Source organism: Pipistrellus hanaki (assembly GCF_964339955.1).
Source record: "Pipistrellus hanaki genome assembly, chromosome: 3".
NCBI classification, from domain to species: domain Eukaryota; kingdom Metazoa; phylum Chordata; class Mammalia; order Chiroptera; family Vespertilionidae; genus Pipistrellus; species Pipistrellus hanaki.
The window spans coordinates 95789102-95808298 of NC_140505.1; the positions used below are offsets into that span (position 1 = coordinate 95789102).

Here is a 19197-nt window from a genome sequence, read left to right on the forward strand (position 1 = left end):
TCCTGGGCTGCAGGCGCAGTCTCTGATGCCTGTGACCACCGGGTGGGCAGCTTTTCCCTCTCCTGGGCCACAGCCTGGCTGGTCCCCATTCCTCTCTTGTGAGCTCATTTGTGCCTGGCTAGTCCCCATTTTTCTCTCCCCAGTATTAGAGTGTCTGAGCCTTTAAGACATAAGAGCGTGATGACAGTTTGTATATTAGCTCTTTATTATATAGGATTATGTTGAAGTTCCATTTTACAATAAGAACTTTTACGTTTAAATAGTGATGTTAACTTTGTGGTATTGTGATTATATGTAACTTTATTATATATTTACTAGTGGCCTGGTGCACGAAATTCATGCACGGGGGGTGGGGAGGGTGGGTGGGGTTGTCCCTCAGTCCGGCCTGCACCCTTTCTAATCTGAGATCCCTCTCACAATATAGGACTGCTGGCTTCTAACCGCTGCCTGATTGTCCCCAAGCACTCTGCCTGCTGGCCTGCTTGTCCCCAACTGCCCCCCTTACTTGTCTGCTCACCCCCACCTGCCCTCCCACCAGCCTGCTCACCCCCAATTGCCCCCCCCCCACCAGCCTGATCACCCCCAACTGCCCTACCACCATCCAGCTTGCCCCAAACTGCCCCCCCTACTGGTCTGCTCGCCCCCCACCTGCCCTCCCCCCCACTGACCTGATCACCCCCAACTGACCCCCCACTGACAGCTTGCTTGATCCCAACTGGCCTCTCCTGCTTTCCTGCTCACCCCCAGCTGCCCCCCTTCCCCACCGATCTGATCACTCACAACTACCATCCCATCTTGGCCTGATCACCCACAACTGCCTTTCCCTTTTGCCCCCTAACCACCTCTACCTAGACCCGCCACCATGGTTCTGTCCAGAAGAATGTCTGGAAGGTCTCCTGGAAGGCTTCCCAGTCTAATTAGCATATTACTCTTTTAGTAATGGGTGTGAGAAATGAAACTGGAACCCTTCTCCTTGAACCCTGTTGTCTTTGGGCGTGTGAATGGATTATTTTTTATTTGATGCAGCCTCACGTGCCTGGCCTTGTGTACATGCAGCCAATCCCACTGCTCCTGCCGAATGTTACCCATGAGGGCGTCCTAGCTAATTAGCATATTCGTTTTTTTAAAAATATATTTTATTGATTTTTTATAGAGAGGAAGAGAGTGGGACAGAGAGCTAGAAACATTGATGAGAGAGAATCATTGATCAGCTGCCTCTTGCACATCCCCTACTGGGGATGTACCCACAACCAAGGTACATGCCCTTGACCAGAATCGAACCTGGGACCTTTCAGTCCACAGGCCAACACTCTATCCACTGAGCTAAACCGGTCTTGGCAGTATATTCCTCTCATTATATAGGACTAGTGGCCCGGTGCACGAAATTCGTGCACAGGGTGGGGGAGGGGAAGGGTGTCCCTCAGCCTGGCCTGCACCCTCTTCAACCTGGGACCCCTCAGGGGATAACCGCCAGTCGGACATCCCTCTCACAATCTAGAACTGCTGGCTCCTAACCGCTCACCTGCCTGCCTGATTGCCTCTAACTTCTTCTGCCTGCCAGCCTGATTGTCTCTAACTGCTCTCCTGCTGGCTTGATTGTCCCTAACCACCTCTGCCTCGGCCCTGTATCCAGGACTCAGGATTCCCTCCTCCAGCCGACCACAGGGACCCAGGATCCAGGCTTCCCTCCCTCTGGTCAGCCATAGGTGCCAGGCTGGCTGCAGCTGCAGGGGATGGTTTGAAGGTGGCTTTGCCTGGGCTGCAGCTACAAGTGCTGGTGCCCGGGACTGCTTGGTGGAAAACTTCTTTGTCTCCCAGGCCACAGCCAGTCGCAGGTACTAGTGCCCAGGACTGTGAGTTGGGTGGCTTCTCCTCTACCAGGCTGTATCCAGCTGTAGGAACTGCCACCTGGACCACAGATGGGTGGCTTCTCTGTCTTCCCTGGATGCAGTGTGGGCGAATTCTCTAGCTGGCTGTGGCCTGTGATCATGGGGCAGGTGGCTTTTTCGTCTTCCAGGCTCCTCAGGCACTGGGGCCCAGTTTCTCTGTCTCCCCCAGGACGTGGGGAAGGCAGATGTGAGGCTTCTGCTGTTGGCTGCGGCCTGGGATCATGGGGCAGGGGGCTTCTTCCTCTCCCAGGTTGCAGCCAGCCTCAGGCGCTGGTACCTGACTTTTCCCACCCCCACAGGCCTAGAACAGTGGGGGGCGGGGCTGCTGCCATGTTTTCAGGTTCACTTGCATACTCACTCTGATTGGCTGGTAGCGTAGTGGAGTGACGGTAATTCCATGTTTCTCTTTTATTAGTGTAGATAGATTGCCAGAAGATACAAAACATTCTTGGTTTACAGAATTCTAAGTTTAGAGTTCATTTATATTGACTAGAAGACAGACAACTTGGCAACAGTTTTTCTCTCAAGGTTTCACTCAGAAATATTAGAAATACAGAAACCCTAGACACATGTTCTGAGAAGTGTGCTTACTTTAAAAGAAGGTGTGCTCTAGTTATGACATACCTGATAGGTTTCATTGAAGCTAAGTGTTATTTCTTTTCATTAATCATTTCTCTTAACTGATCTGTTTATGACACTTAACATTGTTTTAAACAATAATTTGTTTCCTTTTAAAAAAGGCAGAGGGAAGAGATATGTTTAAAGCTTGCTTGATTTATACTAACCATTTTGGCAAGGTTGGTGAAGTTTGGCTGGGGTTGGGAGCCACCCCAAAAAGATGAACTGTCAGTAGACTGAAGACATTCTCATTAGTGTCATCTCATCCTTCCACTGTTTGCATTGTGTCTCCTTTATGCTGGTCCAAGGACTGGATAGGTGCCGCTGACATCAAAGTGGAGCTTCTGAGATAAAGTTTCCTTGAGTGATTGTGGTGCCAGCATATAGTATAGAGTTGAGCCAAGTTGGAAGATGTGTAAAGGAATGATCTTTTAAGTTAAAATAGAAAATTTGCCCTACTCGATTGACTCAGTGGATAGAGTGTCAGACTGGGGACTGAAGGGTCCCGATTCGATTCCGGTCGAGGGCATGTACTGCAGTTGCAGGCTTCTCTCCAGCCCAGGCCCTGGTCAGGGCTCGTGCAGGAGGCAACCAATCGATGGTTTCTTTCACATCAATATTTTTCTGTCTCTCCTTCTCTCTTCCACTCTCTCTAAAAATCAATGGAAAAAATATCCTCGAATGAGGATTAAAAAAATAATAATAAAATAGAAAAATTGAGGGATATTAAAAAAAACAAAACTGTTTTGGGAGTCAGCGTGGAACAGAGAGTATGAACTTTGAATCGCTTCTGAAAGAAGACAAAGCTCTGCATTTGATAGAATCAGGAAGGTGTGGTGTATTATGAACTTCTAAAACCAGGTGAAACTGTTAGTACTGATCACTACCGACAATAAATAATCAATCTGAACCATGCTTTGATCGTGAAACGACCAGAATGTTCCAAAGACACTGCAAAGAATTTTGCTCCATCACACGCTTCAAAACCATTTAAAGTCACGTTAAAAGATCTTGCCTGGGAAGTATTAATTCACCCGCTGTGTTCACCAGACCTTGCTCCTTCAGTTTACCACTTGTTCTGATCATGGCACATGCACTTTCTGAACAGCACTTCAAAACATACAAAGAAGTGGAAAATTGGGTCTCTGAATGGTTTACCTCAAAACAAGAAAAATTCTATTGGGACGGTATCCTCAATTTACCTGAAAGGTGGGGAAATGTGTAGTTAGTGATGGACAAATTACAAACTGTGAGTGGGAAGCAAACCTGAGTGATATTGATAAGAGTAGTAGCTGTAGCTGACTTTTTGGAATGGTGATGTCAATACAATAAACCTTAGCTCATTAGAGGATGGGACTGTTTGGGAAGCCACACTGTACCCCCACCCAGCAGTTCTGATGATACTATGAGAGCAAGACACTGTCGAGCCCATAATAGGCATTCGCTCCCTCTGCTTGAAAGATCAAAGAATTGACTGAGATATCAGATTATTTGTTTAAGCCTTGCATTTACGATAGTTTCCTTTTTAATATGAACAGTAACTTTAGCTCTACTAGGATATTTGAAAGAAATTTTGTTATTACATCTTATATATTCTCTACTAAATAATTTTAGTGTTTTCTTTAAATTCTGATTGGTTTATAATTTTACCAATGCTGACTTGTCATTTCTTATTTTTTCAATCCACTGCACCAGTCATAGCACGGAACCATCGTTTAACTTTTATAGATTTGTGGCACATGAAGAGAATAGTAGATTTAGAATGAAGCCAATTTACTAACATAACTATTGTTCCATACAGCATTAGAAACATAAACTGATGAATGGGTTAAAGCAGGGGTCTTCAAACTACGGCCCGCGGGCCACATGCGGCCCTCAGAGGAGTCTGATCCGCCGGCCCGCCAGGTTTTTTGGGCAGTGAGCGCAGCCGAGGTGTTACAGTAGGAATTAGTAGTTCATATAGTCCGGCCCTCCAGCTCTCTGAGGGACCGTGATCTGGCCCCCACTTTAAAAAGATTGAGGACCCCTGGGTTAAAGGTTCAAAAGAACACTACAATGAAGTAGAGAAAGGGGATCTTTGTACCCAAGTAAGCCAGGGGAATTCCTGCGATGTTACTCAACTGGGAGTGCTGCTGATTAATTAATTCACTTACATAAATATGTCCGAATAACTACCATGTGCTTGGCATGCTGTTAATTCATATGTATTCTTTAGTATTAAGAATTTGGGAATTTGTTATGCATTTTCAAAAGGAAGACAGTATGTTAATCTACGAATGCATAATTTAAAAAAACTTTTGTCAATCACAACTCAAACTCATGGTGTTTTTTTTTGTGGGGTAGATTATTTTTAAGTAATCTATCTATAGGACTCACTGAACAGCTGCACTGTTTGTCCACTAAATCAATTTCTCCTGGGGGATTTAAAAAACCAGGAATAATGTCAGCTGCACAGGTACTTTGAAGTTTAAATAAGAATCACGAGAGAAGGAATTAATTTTATATTATATTTGACATTCAAAGACTTCTAAATTCTTACTTTTGTAAAATAGAGAGTTTTACTTGTGTCATTACTACTACATTTCTCCAAATTGCCATATTTGCCTTAAATGATAATACTACTTACTCTAGGGAAAGAATCTCCGTACTTACACGATGAATAACAGCATGCACCAGTACAGCTTTTCTAGTCTCCATTCCTGCGTTATCCTGTCTCATGAATGTTTTGCACTGTGCACTACATGTGTAATTTGACCTGTCATTGAGCTTTGGGTGTTGTACCAAAGCCTGTACTCAACTGGCTGTAAAATGTTTCACTTATATAAGGAAAAAACTTAATATAAAAATTCTAAGAATAATAAAATGAGCAACTGTGTACCAACCATCCAGATAAAGAAATAGTATATTGGTGAAACCTGGAGTATTTAACCTCTTTTATTATTCTCAGCACATTTTTTTTAAATTTTATTATTTTATTAAATTATCTGTGTACATATTTTACCATTGCCCCCTCCCCGCCCCCCCCCCCCCCATACATACCCACCCTCCCCAGAGTTTTGTGTCCATTGGTTGTACTTATATGGATGTATACAAGTCCTTCGGTTGATCTCTTATCTCCCCCAGATCTCCCTCCCCTCCCCGCTGTAATTTGACAGTCTGCTTGTTGCTTTACTGTCTCTATATCTATCTTTTGGTTCATCAGTATATAATGTTCTTTATTATCAATAAATGAGTGAGGTCATGTGGTGTTTCTCTTTCATTGACTGGCTTATTTCATTCAGCATGATGTTCTCCAATTCCATCCAGGTTGTTGCAAATGATGAGAATTCCTTCTTTTTTATGACAGCATAGTATTCCATTGTGTAGATATATCATGGTTTTTTGATCCAATCATCTGCTGACGGGCACCTAGGCTGTTTCCAAATCCTAGCTATTGTAGATTGTGCTGCTATGAACATAGGGGTGCATATATCCTTTCTGATTGGTGTTTCTAGTTTCTTGGGATATATTCCTAGGAGTGGGATTACTGGGTCAAATGGGAGTTCCATTTTCAGTTTTTTGAGGAAATTCCACACTGTTCTCTACAGTGGTTGCACCAGTCTGCATTCCCACCAGCAGTGCACTAGGGTTCCTTTTTCTCTGCAACCTTGCCAACACTTGTCGTTTGTTGATTTGTTGATGTTGGCCATTCTGACAGGTGTGAGATGGTACCGCATTGTTGTTTTGATTTGCATCTCTCAGATAAATCCATTGCCCATTTTTTAATTGGATCATTCATTTTCCTTTTTTAAGTTGTATAAGCTGTCTGTAGATGTTGGAGATTAAACCTTTATCAGTGATAACATTTGCAGATATGTCCTCCCACACAGTGGGCTTTTTGTTGTTTTGTTGATTGTTTCTTTTGCTGTGCAAAAGCTTTTATTTTGATGTAGTCCCATTTGTTTATTTTCTCTTTGGCTTCCATTACCCTAGGGGCAGTATCAGTGAAGAAGTTCTTTTGGCATATGTCTGAGATTTTGCTTTCTGTGGATGCCTCTAGTATTTTTATGGTTTCCCGTCTTATGTTTAAGTCCTGTATCCATTTTGAGTTTATTTTTGTGTATGGTGTAAGTTGGTGATCTAGTTTCATTCTTTTGCATGTATCTGTCCAATTTTCCCAACACCATTTATTGAAGAGACTGTCTTGACTCCATTGTATATTCGTGCCTCCTTTGTCAAATATTAATTGAGCATAGTGATTTTGGTTGATATCTGGATTCTCGATTCTATTCCATTGATCTATATGTCTGTTTTTGTGCCAGTACCAGGCTGTTTTGAGAACAGTGGCTTTGTAATACAGCTTGAAATCTGGTATTGAGATCCCTCCTACTTTACTCTTCTTTCTCAGGATTGCTGTGGCTATTCAGGGTCTTTTATTGTTCCAAATGAACTTTTGGAGAGTTCTTTCTAGGTCAGTGAAATATGCCGTTGGTATTTAATGGGGCTTGCATTGAACCTATAGATTGCTTTGGGAAGTATGGACATTTTGATGATGTTGATTCTACCAGTCCATGAACATGGTATGTTCTTCCATCTGTTTACATCTTCCCCTGTCTCTTTTTTCAGTGTCTTGTAGTTTTCCGCATATAGGCCCTTTACTTCTTTAGTTAAGTTTATTCCTAGGTATTTTAATTTTTTTGGTGCGATGGTAAATGGAATTGCTTTTTTAGTCTCTGTGTCTCTAAGTTCACTGTTGGTGTATAGAAATGCCATAGATTTATTGGCATTTTTGGCATTTTTATTTCCTGCTACATTGCCAAATTCATTTATTAAGTCAATTAGTTTTTTATTGGAGTCTTTTGGGTTTTTTATGTACAATATCATGTCGTCTGCAAATAAGGATAACTTTACTTCTTCTTTTCCAATTTGGATGCCTTTTATTTCCTCTTATTGTCTAATTTCAATGACTAGCACTTCTAGTACTGTGTCAAACAAGAGTGGCGAGAGTGGGCATCCCTGTCTTGTTCCTGTTCTTAGAGGGCATGGTTTTAGTTTTTGCTCATTGATATGATGTTGGCTGTGGGTTTATCATATATAGCTTTTATTATGTTGAGGTATGATTCTTGTACTCCCACCTTGTTGAGAGTTTTTATCAGGAAAAGGTGTTGGATTTTATCAAATGCTTTTTCTGCATCAATTGATGTGACTATATGATTTTTATCTTTCAATTTGTTTATGTGATGTATCACGTTTATTGATTTGCGGATATTGTACCATCCTTGCATTCCTGGAATAAATCCTACTTGGTCATGGTGTATGATCTTTTTGATGTTCTGCAGGAGCTATTTCCTAGAATTTTGTTGAGGATTTTGGCATCTATGTTCATTTGGGATATTGGCCTGAATTCTCTTTTATTGAGTTGTCATTATCTGGTTTTGGTATTAGGGTGATGCTGGCTTCATAGAAGGAGTTTGGAAGTGTTCCTTCCTCATGGATTTCTTGGAATAGTCGGAGGAGGATAGGTTTTAGTTCTTCCTTGAATGTTTGGTAAAAACTCTTCTGTGAAGCCATCTGGCCCTGGGCTTTTGTTTGCTGGAAGCTTTTTGATGAGTGTTTCAATTTCCTCCCAAGTCACTGGTCTATTGAGATTTTTAGATTTTTCCTGATTGAGTTTTGGAAGGTTGTATTTTTTTTAGGAATATGTCCATTTCCTCCAGGTATTTCAGTTTGTTGGATTAGAGTTGTTTGTATTATTTTGTAACAATCCTTTGTATTTCAGCGGGGTCTGTTGTTATTTCACCTCTTTCGTTTCTGATTTTGTTTACTTGGGTCCTCTCTCTTTGTTTCTTGGTTAGCCTGGTTAAAGGTTCATCAGTCTTGTTTATCCTTTCAAAGAACCAGCTCTTGGTTTTGTTGATCTTTTGTATTGTTTCTTTGGTCTCTATGTCGTTTATCTCCGCTCTGATTTTTATTATTTCCTTCCTTCTGCTTACACTGAGCTTTTCTTGTTGCTCTTTTTCTAACTCTTTGAGTTCTAGTGTTAGATAATTTGTTAACATTTTTTCTTGGTTTTTTTGCAATAGGCTTGTAAGGTATGAACTTCCCTCTCAAAACTGCTTTTGGTGTGTCCCATAGATTTTGGATTGTTGTGTTTTCATTGTCATTTGTTTCCAGGATGTTTTTAATTTCTTCTTGATTTCTCTGGTTACCCAGTCCTTGTTTAATAGCATGCTGTTTAGTCTCCATGTGTTTGATTTCTTTGGATTATTTTTATTGTAGTTAATTTCCAGTTTTATGCCACTATGATCTGAGAAGATGCTGGATATGATTTCTATCTTCTTGAATTTGAAGAGACTTTGCCTATGTCCCAACATGGGGTTTATCTTTGAAAATGACCCATGTGCACTTGAGAAGAATGTATATTCTGTGGCTTTGGGGTGGAATATTCTGAAGCTGTCGATTAATTCCATCTGGTCTAGTGAGTCATTTAGGATTGATATTTCTTTGCTGATTTTTTGTTTAACTGATTTGTCCAAAGGTGACAGTGGTGTATTAAAATCTCCTACTATGATTGTATTGCTATTAATCTCTCCCTTAATGTCCTCCAGCAGTTTTTTTTTTTTTTTTTTTTTTTTTTTTTTTTTTATGTATTTGGGTCCTCCCGTATTGGGTGCATATATATTTACCAGGGTTATTTCTTCTTGTTGGATTGCTCCCTTTAGTATTATGAAGTGGCCTTCATTATCTCTTGTTATGTCCTTCACTCTGAGATATAATTTGTCAGATATAAGTATTGCTACCCCAGCTTTTTTTTTTTTCATTTCCATTCGCCTGGGAAATCTTTTTCCATCCCTTCACCCTCAGTCTGTGTACATCCTTTTTTCTGAAGTGGGTTTCTTGTAGACAACAGATATATAGGTCTTGTTTTCTTTTCCAATCTGTTACCCTATGTCTTTTGATTGGAGCATTTAATTCATTTACATTTAAAGTTATTATTGATAGGTACTTATTTGACGCCATTTTTATTCTATACTCCTGTGTTCCTTCTTCGCTTTCTATTTCTTATGCGGGCTGTTTCTTTGTCTCCTCATGATCTCTCTTTTTAGGATGTCTGGTTGTGTAGTTCTCTCTCTCCTCTATGATTTAAAGGCACAAAATACAACGCAACCAGATACAACACACAAGGCACTGAATAAAAATGTGTTTGCGATATTAATAACTTACAATAAAAGTGACTAGAACCCAGCTAACAAAAACATACAATCAAAAAAAACAATAGGCAAATTAATCTTACAAAAAAAAAAGGCATAAAACTTCAATATAGTTAACATTCAACATACAACTACAAAGGGATAGAGAGGACTGTTTTTCTTTTTCTTTTTTCTTTTTTTAAGGATGGCGATGAGGGAGGTGTGAATGGGCTTGAAGCAGGGGGTTGGAAATTATATATACACAAGTAGGGTGAAATTTTAGGAGGGGTAAACAGAAAGAATGGGGAAAATCTAGAGCAGCAAAGGGTTAAGATAAACGGCACCAAAGAAAAAGGTTAGGAAGAAAGTGATGGCAGAAAGATAGGGTTGAGATAGAATAAAGCGTTGGAGAAGGAAAGATAAATATAGACTGTGGAACAGTAATCCCGAAATAATAATAATAATAATAATAATAATAATAATAATAATAATATAATAAGAATAAACAAGAAAATAAGATAAAAAAGGTAAAATAGTAGTAGTAGTAACAATGTTGATTATGTATACAATGTACAGTAATCATTAAAAAGGTAAAATCAAGTGAGGAAAAAGAAAAAATAGTTTCTTGAGTAAACGTTGCAAATAATAAAAAAAATAAAAAAATAAAATTTAAAAAATTTAAATAAAATTTGCAGTAATGAGGGTCATTCGCTTCCTCTATTGTTCTGTTTGGCATGCCAGTCTGGACATTATTGCAGTTCCCTGCGTTTCACTGCTCCTCAGTGTTGTAATCCGGTCCTGATTTTTAAGCAGGTCTTAATTATATTTTATTATACTAGGGTCAATTTGTGATTGAGTCTCTGGGTGGCAGTGTTTCTAGATTGACTTCCCAGGCTGTAAAGCCTCTCTAGCTCCCCCCTCCCCCCCCCCCCCCCTTTGGCACTGATCTATGGAGGAGGGAGCGGGCAAGTCCGAGCCAACTGTAATCCCCTGTAATTCTCCGATATCCCTCCAAGTCAGATCCAAATGTGTTGCTCTTTAGATGTCTCCCTACTAGGAGCCCCATCCACTTTCACGGGTGACACCTGCCCAACAGCCAGGGGCTTCTACTTGTAATCACCACCCCTGTCCAGTTTTCGCGCACTTGGCGCAGGCTTTTGTCTTCGCCTCGAGCACTCACTTACCCTCTCCCCGCAAAGTCTGACCTTTTCGCCGTGCAGTGAGCACTCCTGTGAGTCCAAGTGATTGCGCCGCTTGGGATCAGCATTCTGGGGGGGTCACAGCTGCTTGGTGGTCGCTGGGGCTGTGGATATTCAGGCCTCTGACACGATCCAATTTCCCTTCAAGATGGCGAGATTTCCCCGTCCAAGCCCGTAGGTAGCTCTGGGAAGGGACCTAGCCCCGCCGTGGGTTTTTCCCTGTCAGGGGCACCCTGGTCAGCGGCCCCCCAGTTTCTTCTGGTGTTCGGCTGTTGGCTTGCTAATAAACACTCACCTCACGACCCTTTCAGCTGCTCTCTCTTTCTGCTTTGGGACAAGGCTCAGAATCCACCTATCTATTCTTCCGCCATTTTGTCTTTTCAAGGGTGAATATTTTAGATGCAAGAGAAGGGTGAAAAGAAAGGGAGAGGGGTCCGAGGCAAGATACTAGTGTCAGTGTATTGCCATTGGCCAAGGAAAAGACAATCCACAGCACATTTTTTGTTACATAAGCTATTTCTGCCAAGTGATTTTTTTTCATTGTTTGCAAATGAATGCTGTGAGTAAACTTTCTACAAGTGCTCTTGGCACCCCCCCCACCCCCCCCCGCCCCCCAATTCTCTTGTCAGTTCTGTTGTGTTTTCATTCCCAAATCCTTGTTAAGAGCAGTATGGCAGCAGCAGCTTCCAGCTGGGAATTGGAATACAAAGTCTAAGGTCATGGAACTTCTTTTTTAATTTTAATTTTTATTTATTTATTTATTTTTGTCATGGAACTTCTTAAAGATGGTTATTCCTTAGAGTAAAGTCTTTGATGTGAATATTTACCACCCATTCCCATCTTACAGCTTTTTTAAATGTCTATGACTCAAAGCTTTTAAAAACTAAGTCATTTAATTTATGTTTACATACCTAAGAAGATATTACTAATGATCAAAGATAGAGCTTTCCAATTTCATAGAAAAGTTTGGAAGTTGTTATTTGTTTTTTTGCTAGTTGCAGAGAAAAATCTAGTGGGGGATGGCTTATACCAAAAACCTGCTAGTAGCTGTAGTATTATAGTGGTTAGGTATACTTTTGGAGTTTGCAGCATAGCAATTGGATTTAGACCTACTCTACATGGGATTTATCTTGACTTACCTTGTACATTTCTGTTGTATCTGATATTAGGTATACACACACACTATGCTTTTTACAGAAGTTTTGGATTCACAGCAAAACTGAGAAAAATAGAATTCTCTTATATACCTGCCAACAAACACAGCTTTCTAATATCAACATCCCCTACCAGATAGTACATTTATTAAAGTTGATGAACCAGCATTAACATGTCCATATTACTTAACGTCCGTAGGTCACACTAGGGCTTAGCACACTCTTGGTGTTGCACATTCTTTGTGTTTGAACAAATGTATAATGTTATGTAGTATTATAGTATCTTACACAGAGTAGTTTCACTGCCCTAAAAATCCTATGATCTGCCTATTTATCCTCCCACTTCACCCCCTGGCAACCACAGTTATTGTTCGTATTTTTTCATTTTCAAGAATGTTATATATCTAGAATCAAACAGTAATGCTAGATTCAGTTTCTGAAATTTAAAGTAAAAACGTGGAGCAAGTTTACATAGTGAAAATTTTCTTTTCAAAGCTTTGTTTGGCAGCATCTTCATAAATACAATTAATGATTTTTTTTTTTAAATATATTGACATCAGACAAAGACAGACTTTTTTTTTCTTTTTTTCTTCTTATGGCTGAAGAGCTGTAGATTCACCCCTATACACTTCCAAGTTAATCATGGGCATTGAAATGTAAGTGCTGATATCATATTTAATCACCTTCCCCACCCTTCATTTCCAAATGGAGTAAAGTGTGGGGTCAAGTAGTCTCATAAGCTCTAAGCCCCTTTCCAAAGCCTTTCTGGCAGCAGGCCTGCCGATAGTTAGGGCATGAGCACATAGTGTCTACTTGGGACTACTCCATCATCACTGTGCACGTGCTCAGGCTTGGCTGCTGGGTGTTGGCCAGGGTGGCCAGGGAGCAGGGCCAAGGTTTATGAAAAAGCACACGGTTAGGTTTCAGCTCTCCGTGATTAGACTGGAAGCTCTAGTTGCCAATTGTCATTAACTTTTCTCACACTTTGCCTGATGAATTATTTGTATTGGTGTTCAAAAGGAGCCAGAGGCTCTTCAGCAGTTTTTAGTTCTTATTTTATTTTAAATTACCATCCAGTGAATAGGGACTTTTACATTCTCCTGTGGCCTTATATCAGGGCTTTATAGGAGGGATTGTTGAACTCTCTGACAACAAAAAGGCTTTTATATTTTGTATTTTTGTGAATATGAATAAGTAAACTACAATACCATGTTTGATGTATATATACTGAAGAACAATGAAGATAGTTCTTAGAAAATGCCCTTGGAAGTCAAAGGATGCTATTCCCTAAGTTCCTCTTAAGATGGGTTACCAGTCTGTTTTTTTTGGCAAGAGAAACTGTTAAGACTTAACAAATGATATCTGCAAAGCACATGCTTTGTGAAGTATATAATCAGGCCACAGATGTTTCTGAGAGAAGAAACAATCTTATTCATCTTCATATTCTACATGCTTAGCTATTAGCATTCAATAACTGTTTGTTCAGGAATAAAACCATCTTCTTCTGCTAGTAATAGCAAATTGAGCATTGTATTGGCCTTTTTAACATTGTGTTTTTTATCATTATATATTCTTTCTTTAGTCCTCAAAACCATTATAGTTGATTTTATTATATCATATTTGATACAGACAAAAAATAAAACATAGTTTCTGAAATGTTATAAGTTGACGATGAGTGATTCCACAACCCAATGCAAGAATGTTACCGGTACCATGGCTGATGGTACTAGTGAATCCTTCCCATAAAAAAAAAAAAAAAAAAAAGTTTTAAAAATTGATTTTAGAGCCCTAGCCATTTTGGCTCAGTGGATAGAGTGTTGGCCTTTGGACTGAAGGATCCTAGGTTCAATTCCAGTCTAGAGTATGTACTTCAGTTGCAGTCTTAATCCTGGCCCTGGTTGGACCCGTCATGTGCAAGAGACAACCAATTGATGTGTCTCTCTCACATTGATGTTTCCATTTCTCTGTCTCTCCCTCTTCCTTCCACTCCAAACATTAGTGAAAAATTTTCTCAGGTGAGGATTAACAAAAATAAAAAAAAATTACTTTACAGAAAGAGGAAGGAAGAGTGAGACTGAGAGAAGCATCAATGTGAGCAAGAAAAATCAATTGATTGCCTCTCATACACTCCCCAACACGGGACCAAATCTACAACCCTGGTTGTGTGCCCTAATCTGAATCGAACTGACAAACTTTCAGTGCAACAGGGCAATGCTCAACCAATAGAGCCATACTAGCCAGGATGAGCCCCTCTCACTGGCAGTACAGTTTCCATATATCTTTACCAACTTTCCCTAATATTACCATGTCTTCACCATCAGAGTTTTTACCAAACTTTCAAATACTGTATAAAGCATGGTTTGGAGCAGTGTTCTCCAACCAGTGGTCCACGGATGGTCTGAGAGGTCTGAAATGTTGGCAACCACTGGTCTGGAGGATATGGATGTCTTTTCAGGTTCCATTTTTTCAGTCTACCATAGTCTGCCTTTTGGCCCCTGAATGTTTACATCTGTCCATGCAAAATAAATTCATCCTATCCCAACATTCTCCAAAGTCAACCCATTGGAAGCATCACCTTAAGTAACGATCTCAGCTAAATATTATCTGTTCAGAAAACCAAGATGGCAGCATAGTTAAACACCTGAACTTGCTGCCTTGCACAACCACTTCAAAACTACAACTAAAAGACAAAAGGTTCTATCATCCAGAACCACGGGAAGAAATGAGAAAAGCACACTGAGACTCAGAGGAAGTATGGAGGTCCAGAAGTGAAGTGCAGATGTACGTAGGCGCACACACAGAAGAAGTTGGCAACTGGATATGCTGTTTTTTTCAGTCAGGAGGGAGATACCAACTCCCGACTGCTCTGAACTCCAGTTTCCGTTGAGACTCTGGGGACCCAGACTGATACGGTAAGAAACTGGACTGTCTGGCATCCGGTGCAACTCGAGGGTGGCTTTCTCTCAGAGGTGCTTGCAGTGATCATTGTTCCTGCATTGTGCTGCAGGACACAGAGGCACATGACCTCTTCCAGTTAGGGCTAATGGTCAGCCATTGATGTTTGCTCCACAGTGGAGATTCCCTGAGACCCCGCCCCATCCAATTTACAACCCTACCCTAGCTGTGTGCAGAGGCTTTTGCATATGAATGGCCTGGCCCTTTGTAATCTGAAACATAACATACTGCAGCTGGGTCTAAAAGCCCCAGAGCCTCGAAAAGAAGACCCTTATTTTTTAGATTCCACATATAGGAAAGATCATTCAGTATTTGTCTTTCTCTGTCATATTTATTTCACTTAGCATACTACCTTCAAAGTCCATCCATGTTATCACACATAGCAAGAGTTCATTCTTTTATAAGGCCGACGAGTGTTTCGTGTGTGTGCGTGTGTGTGTGTGTGTGTGTGTGTGTGTGTGTGTGTGAGTGAGTGAGAGAGAGAGAGAGAGAGAGAGAGAGAGAGAGAGAGAGAAAGAGAGAAAATGTCACATTTTCTTTATCCATTCATCCAATGGTGGACATTTAGGTTTTTTCCATGGCTGGCCATCCTATATAATAGAAGGGTAATATATAAATTGACCTTAATGGCAGAATGACCAATCACTAAGACACATACTGACCACCAGGGGACAGATGCTCAACTGCCCCCTGGTGGTCAGTGTTCTACAGAGGGAGCTCCACTCAACCACAAGCTGAGATGATGGCTGCAAGAACAGTGGCAGTGGCAGGAGCCTCTCCTGACCCCTTGGCAGCACTAATGATGCCCGACTATGGTTTATGCCACGGGGAGACCTAAACCATCAGATGTATATATCCTGAGAGCTCCCGGGCTGCCAGAGGGATGTCTGACTGCCAGCTTAGTCCTGATCCCCTGGGGAGTGGGCCTCTGCTGGCAGGTGGACATCCCCCAAGAGTTCCCAGACAATGAGAGGACACAGCCTAGGCTGAGGGGAACCCCCTCCCACTCCGCCGAGTACACGAATTTTCATGCACCGGGCCTGTAGTTGTCAATAATGCTGCAATGAACACTTTGAGGGGAGGGCAGCTGCCTCCTACCGGGATGTGCCCACAACCAATATGCATGCCCTTGACCGGAATCGAACCTGGGACCTTTCAGTCCGCAGACAGACACTCTATCCACTGAGCCAAACCGGTTTTGGCTAAGGTACCTTTCTTTATACTGTTTTCCATATTGGTGAAATCCCCAGTCGGGACCAGGGATCAAACTTGCAACCCAGGTACATTCCATCAACAGTATTGTAGGAGGCAGTTCGTCGATGTTTCTGTCTCATAGATGTTTCTAGCTCTCTATTCCTCTCCCTTCCTCTCTGTAAAAAATCAATAAAAATTTATTTAAAGAAAGAAAGAAAGGTACCTTAAAAAACAAAAATAGAATTACCATCTGATCCAGCAAGTCCATTTCTAGGTATTTATCCAGAGAAAACAAAAACACTATTTGAAAAAAATATATGTGCTCCCCCGCCCAAAAAAAAAGTGTTCAGTGCAGCATTATTTTTCCGTGTAAATATTAGGGGTAAGGATTATTTGCCTCCTTGAGTAGGCCCTGAGCATTCCTGGTGGTAGGCTGGATTTAGATATCAAAAACCCACTTCCCCACACCATGTTTACAAGACAAGTCAAGTCTTGTAGTGCAAGGCCAGCTGCTGTCAGCCAAGTCTCTGTCTTTTACCCAGGTCCCGATTTCAGCTGGGCATGGGAAGATAAGCAGCCATGGGGGCAGGAGACTCCCTCAGCAGGGTTGAGGTTTCAGGCCCCTGCAAAGTTGGAGGGGTGAGGGTCTGTTACCCATCTCAGTTGACCCCCAAGTTCTCTCCTGATGGCCCCTCTTCGACTGTGCCTGTCTTAGGTTGTTCTTTCCTTGAGGAATCTTGCCTGTCACTGACTAACCAGCATCCTCTGGGGCCAAGCAGGGTGATGTGGGGTTTAGTTCTGTCTCCTTGTTAGCCTATACCCCCACATCCACGTCCAGCTCCTGCCTTAGGATCCCCTTGCCTGCTGACGGGGCCCCAGCACTGATCACATATCTTGAGGAACCTGGGAGGGCCCAGCTTGCCCCACTGGGTGAGAGACAGATCCATGGTACCCGTCATCACAAGGCTTCAGCTTCGACCTGAACAGAAAGCTCAGGCAGCAGCTGTGGGCAATTGGATTGTGACAAGAGGGTCCCTCTTGGCTAAAAGAGCAAAAGGGGCCAATATTGAATGCTCAGGCGCCTTCCCAGGTAGCCCTCTACACAATGGAAGGGATTTGTATGTTATTCTTTATTTCAGTCAGTGTATGCTTAATTTCTTTTTTTAAAATATATTTTATTGAATTTTTACAGAAAGGAAGGTTGAGGGATAGAGAGATAGAAACATTGATGAGAGAGAAACATTCCCCTCCATTGGGGATGTGCCCGCAACCAACATACATGCCCTTGACCAGAATCGAACCTGGGACCTTTCAGTCCACAGGCCGTCCCTCTATCCACTGAGCCAAACCAGTTAGGGCTGTATTGCTTAATTTCTGATTGGTCCTTTTTCATATCCTTGAGGGTCTCACTAAATTTCTGGGAGGTTTCTAGAAGATTCTTGAGTAACCTTATAACTATGGTTTTGAACTCTATATCCAGTCTTTTGCTTTTATCCATTTCTTTCATTTGTGAGTTGTTTCTTTGTCTCTGCATATTGGCTTCTTCCCTGTGTTTGTTTCTATGTACCAGTTAGTGCTAAGTCTCCTTGAGTTGATAGAATGACCTTGTGTGGTTGGTGTCCTATATGGCCCAGTGTCTCAGCCTCCCCAGTCACCTGAGGTGGACATTCTTGGTGCATCCCTTTGTTTGCAAAATGTTGTTTTTGTTAACCCTTGATTGCTGTTGGTATTGCTGGGAGGAATTGATCTCCAGGCCAGTTGGCTGTGATGACCAACTGTGTCTACACTGGAAGATCTGCTGGGGGAGGACTTGCTTCAGTGGGGCTTTGGTGCTCACTGATTCTGCCCCTTGAGTGTGTCTCTTATGGATGTGAAGAGTTGTAATCCAATATGGTCTCATTCTGACCATAGGGTACAGTGGCTCTTGGATCTCTAAGGAGGTGCAAGGTCAGCCACTGTCTGGGGCCGCCCAGCAGGAGCTATAGAGACATCTGCAGATTCCACCTCTTTATATGGGGTTTGGAAGTGTACAGAGAAGGTCTATGCCTGCTGCTGCCTGGTAGTGGGTCTTCTTTTGGAATTTCTGGGGCTCTCTGACCCAGCTGCAGTTTGTTTAGGTGAAAGAATAGGCCAGTCATATGCAAAAGCAGCTGCTCACAGCTTGGGTGTGGTTGTAAATTGGATGGGACTGGATCTCTAGGAATCATGAGGGCAGAGCCAATAGCAATGGCTGCCCTGAACCGGAGAAGTCCCTGGTTCTCCATGTCCCAGGTGCAGGAACAATGATCGCTTGCGAGCACCTTTAAGTATAAACTGTTCTCGTCTTCCTGCCCGTATGTGTCTGGGTCCCCCAGAGTCTCTCCTAGAACTGGAGTTTAGAGCAGGTGGGAGCTTGTATCTCCCTCTTGGTTTAAAAAGCAGCGCATCCAGGTGCACACTTTTCACACCTCTGCACCTCTTAACTGGTCTCAAAGAGCTTTCTTTGCCCCTCTGGTTGTGGAATTTCCACTCAGCCAGCTTTCTTTCCCTCCATTCTGGATGGTAGTTGTACTGTTGTTTAGTTGTGTTTTTTATGTGGTTGTAAGAGATAGCAAGTATAGGTGATTACCTATGCCGCCATCTTCGTTTCTCTCCTCACTCACACTTCTCCTTTTATAATATTAATATTTTGAGGAGTTTCCATACTGGTTGATCCATTTACATTCCCAATAACAGTGCACAGGGTTCCCTTTTCTCCATATCATCTCTAGTACTTGTTATTTCTTATCTTTTTTATGATAGTCATTCCAACAAGTGTGAGGGGACATCTCATTATGACTTTGATTTTAATTTCCCTGATGATTAGCGATGGTGAGCCCCTTTTTATGTATCTGCTGGCCACTTGTACTAGTATGTCTTCTTTGGATATGAACCCATATGAGATATGTGGTTTATAAATATTTTTTCTCATTATTTGTAGGTTGTCTTTTCACTTTTTTTGTTCTGTTTGTTTTTTGCTGCCAGCAATCTGTATTAAATA

At 41.7% G+C, this 19197-nt stretch overlaps 1 protein-coding gene across 2 annotated transcripts in view; it reads left to right on the forward strand.

The window, feature by feature from the left end:
• XPO4 (exportin 4) overlaps window positions 1–19197 on the forward strand; it is a 129265-nt gene that overhangs the window by 74880 nt on the left and 35188 nt on the right. The window lies entirely within an intron of this gene.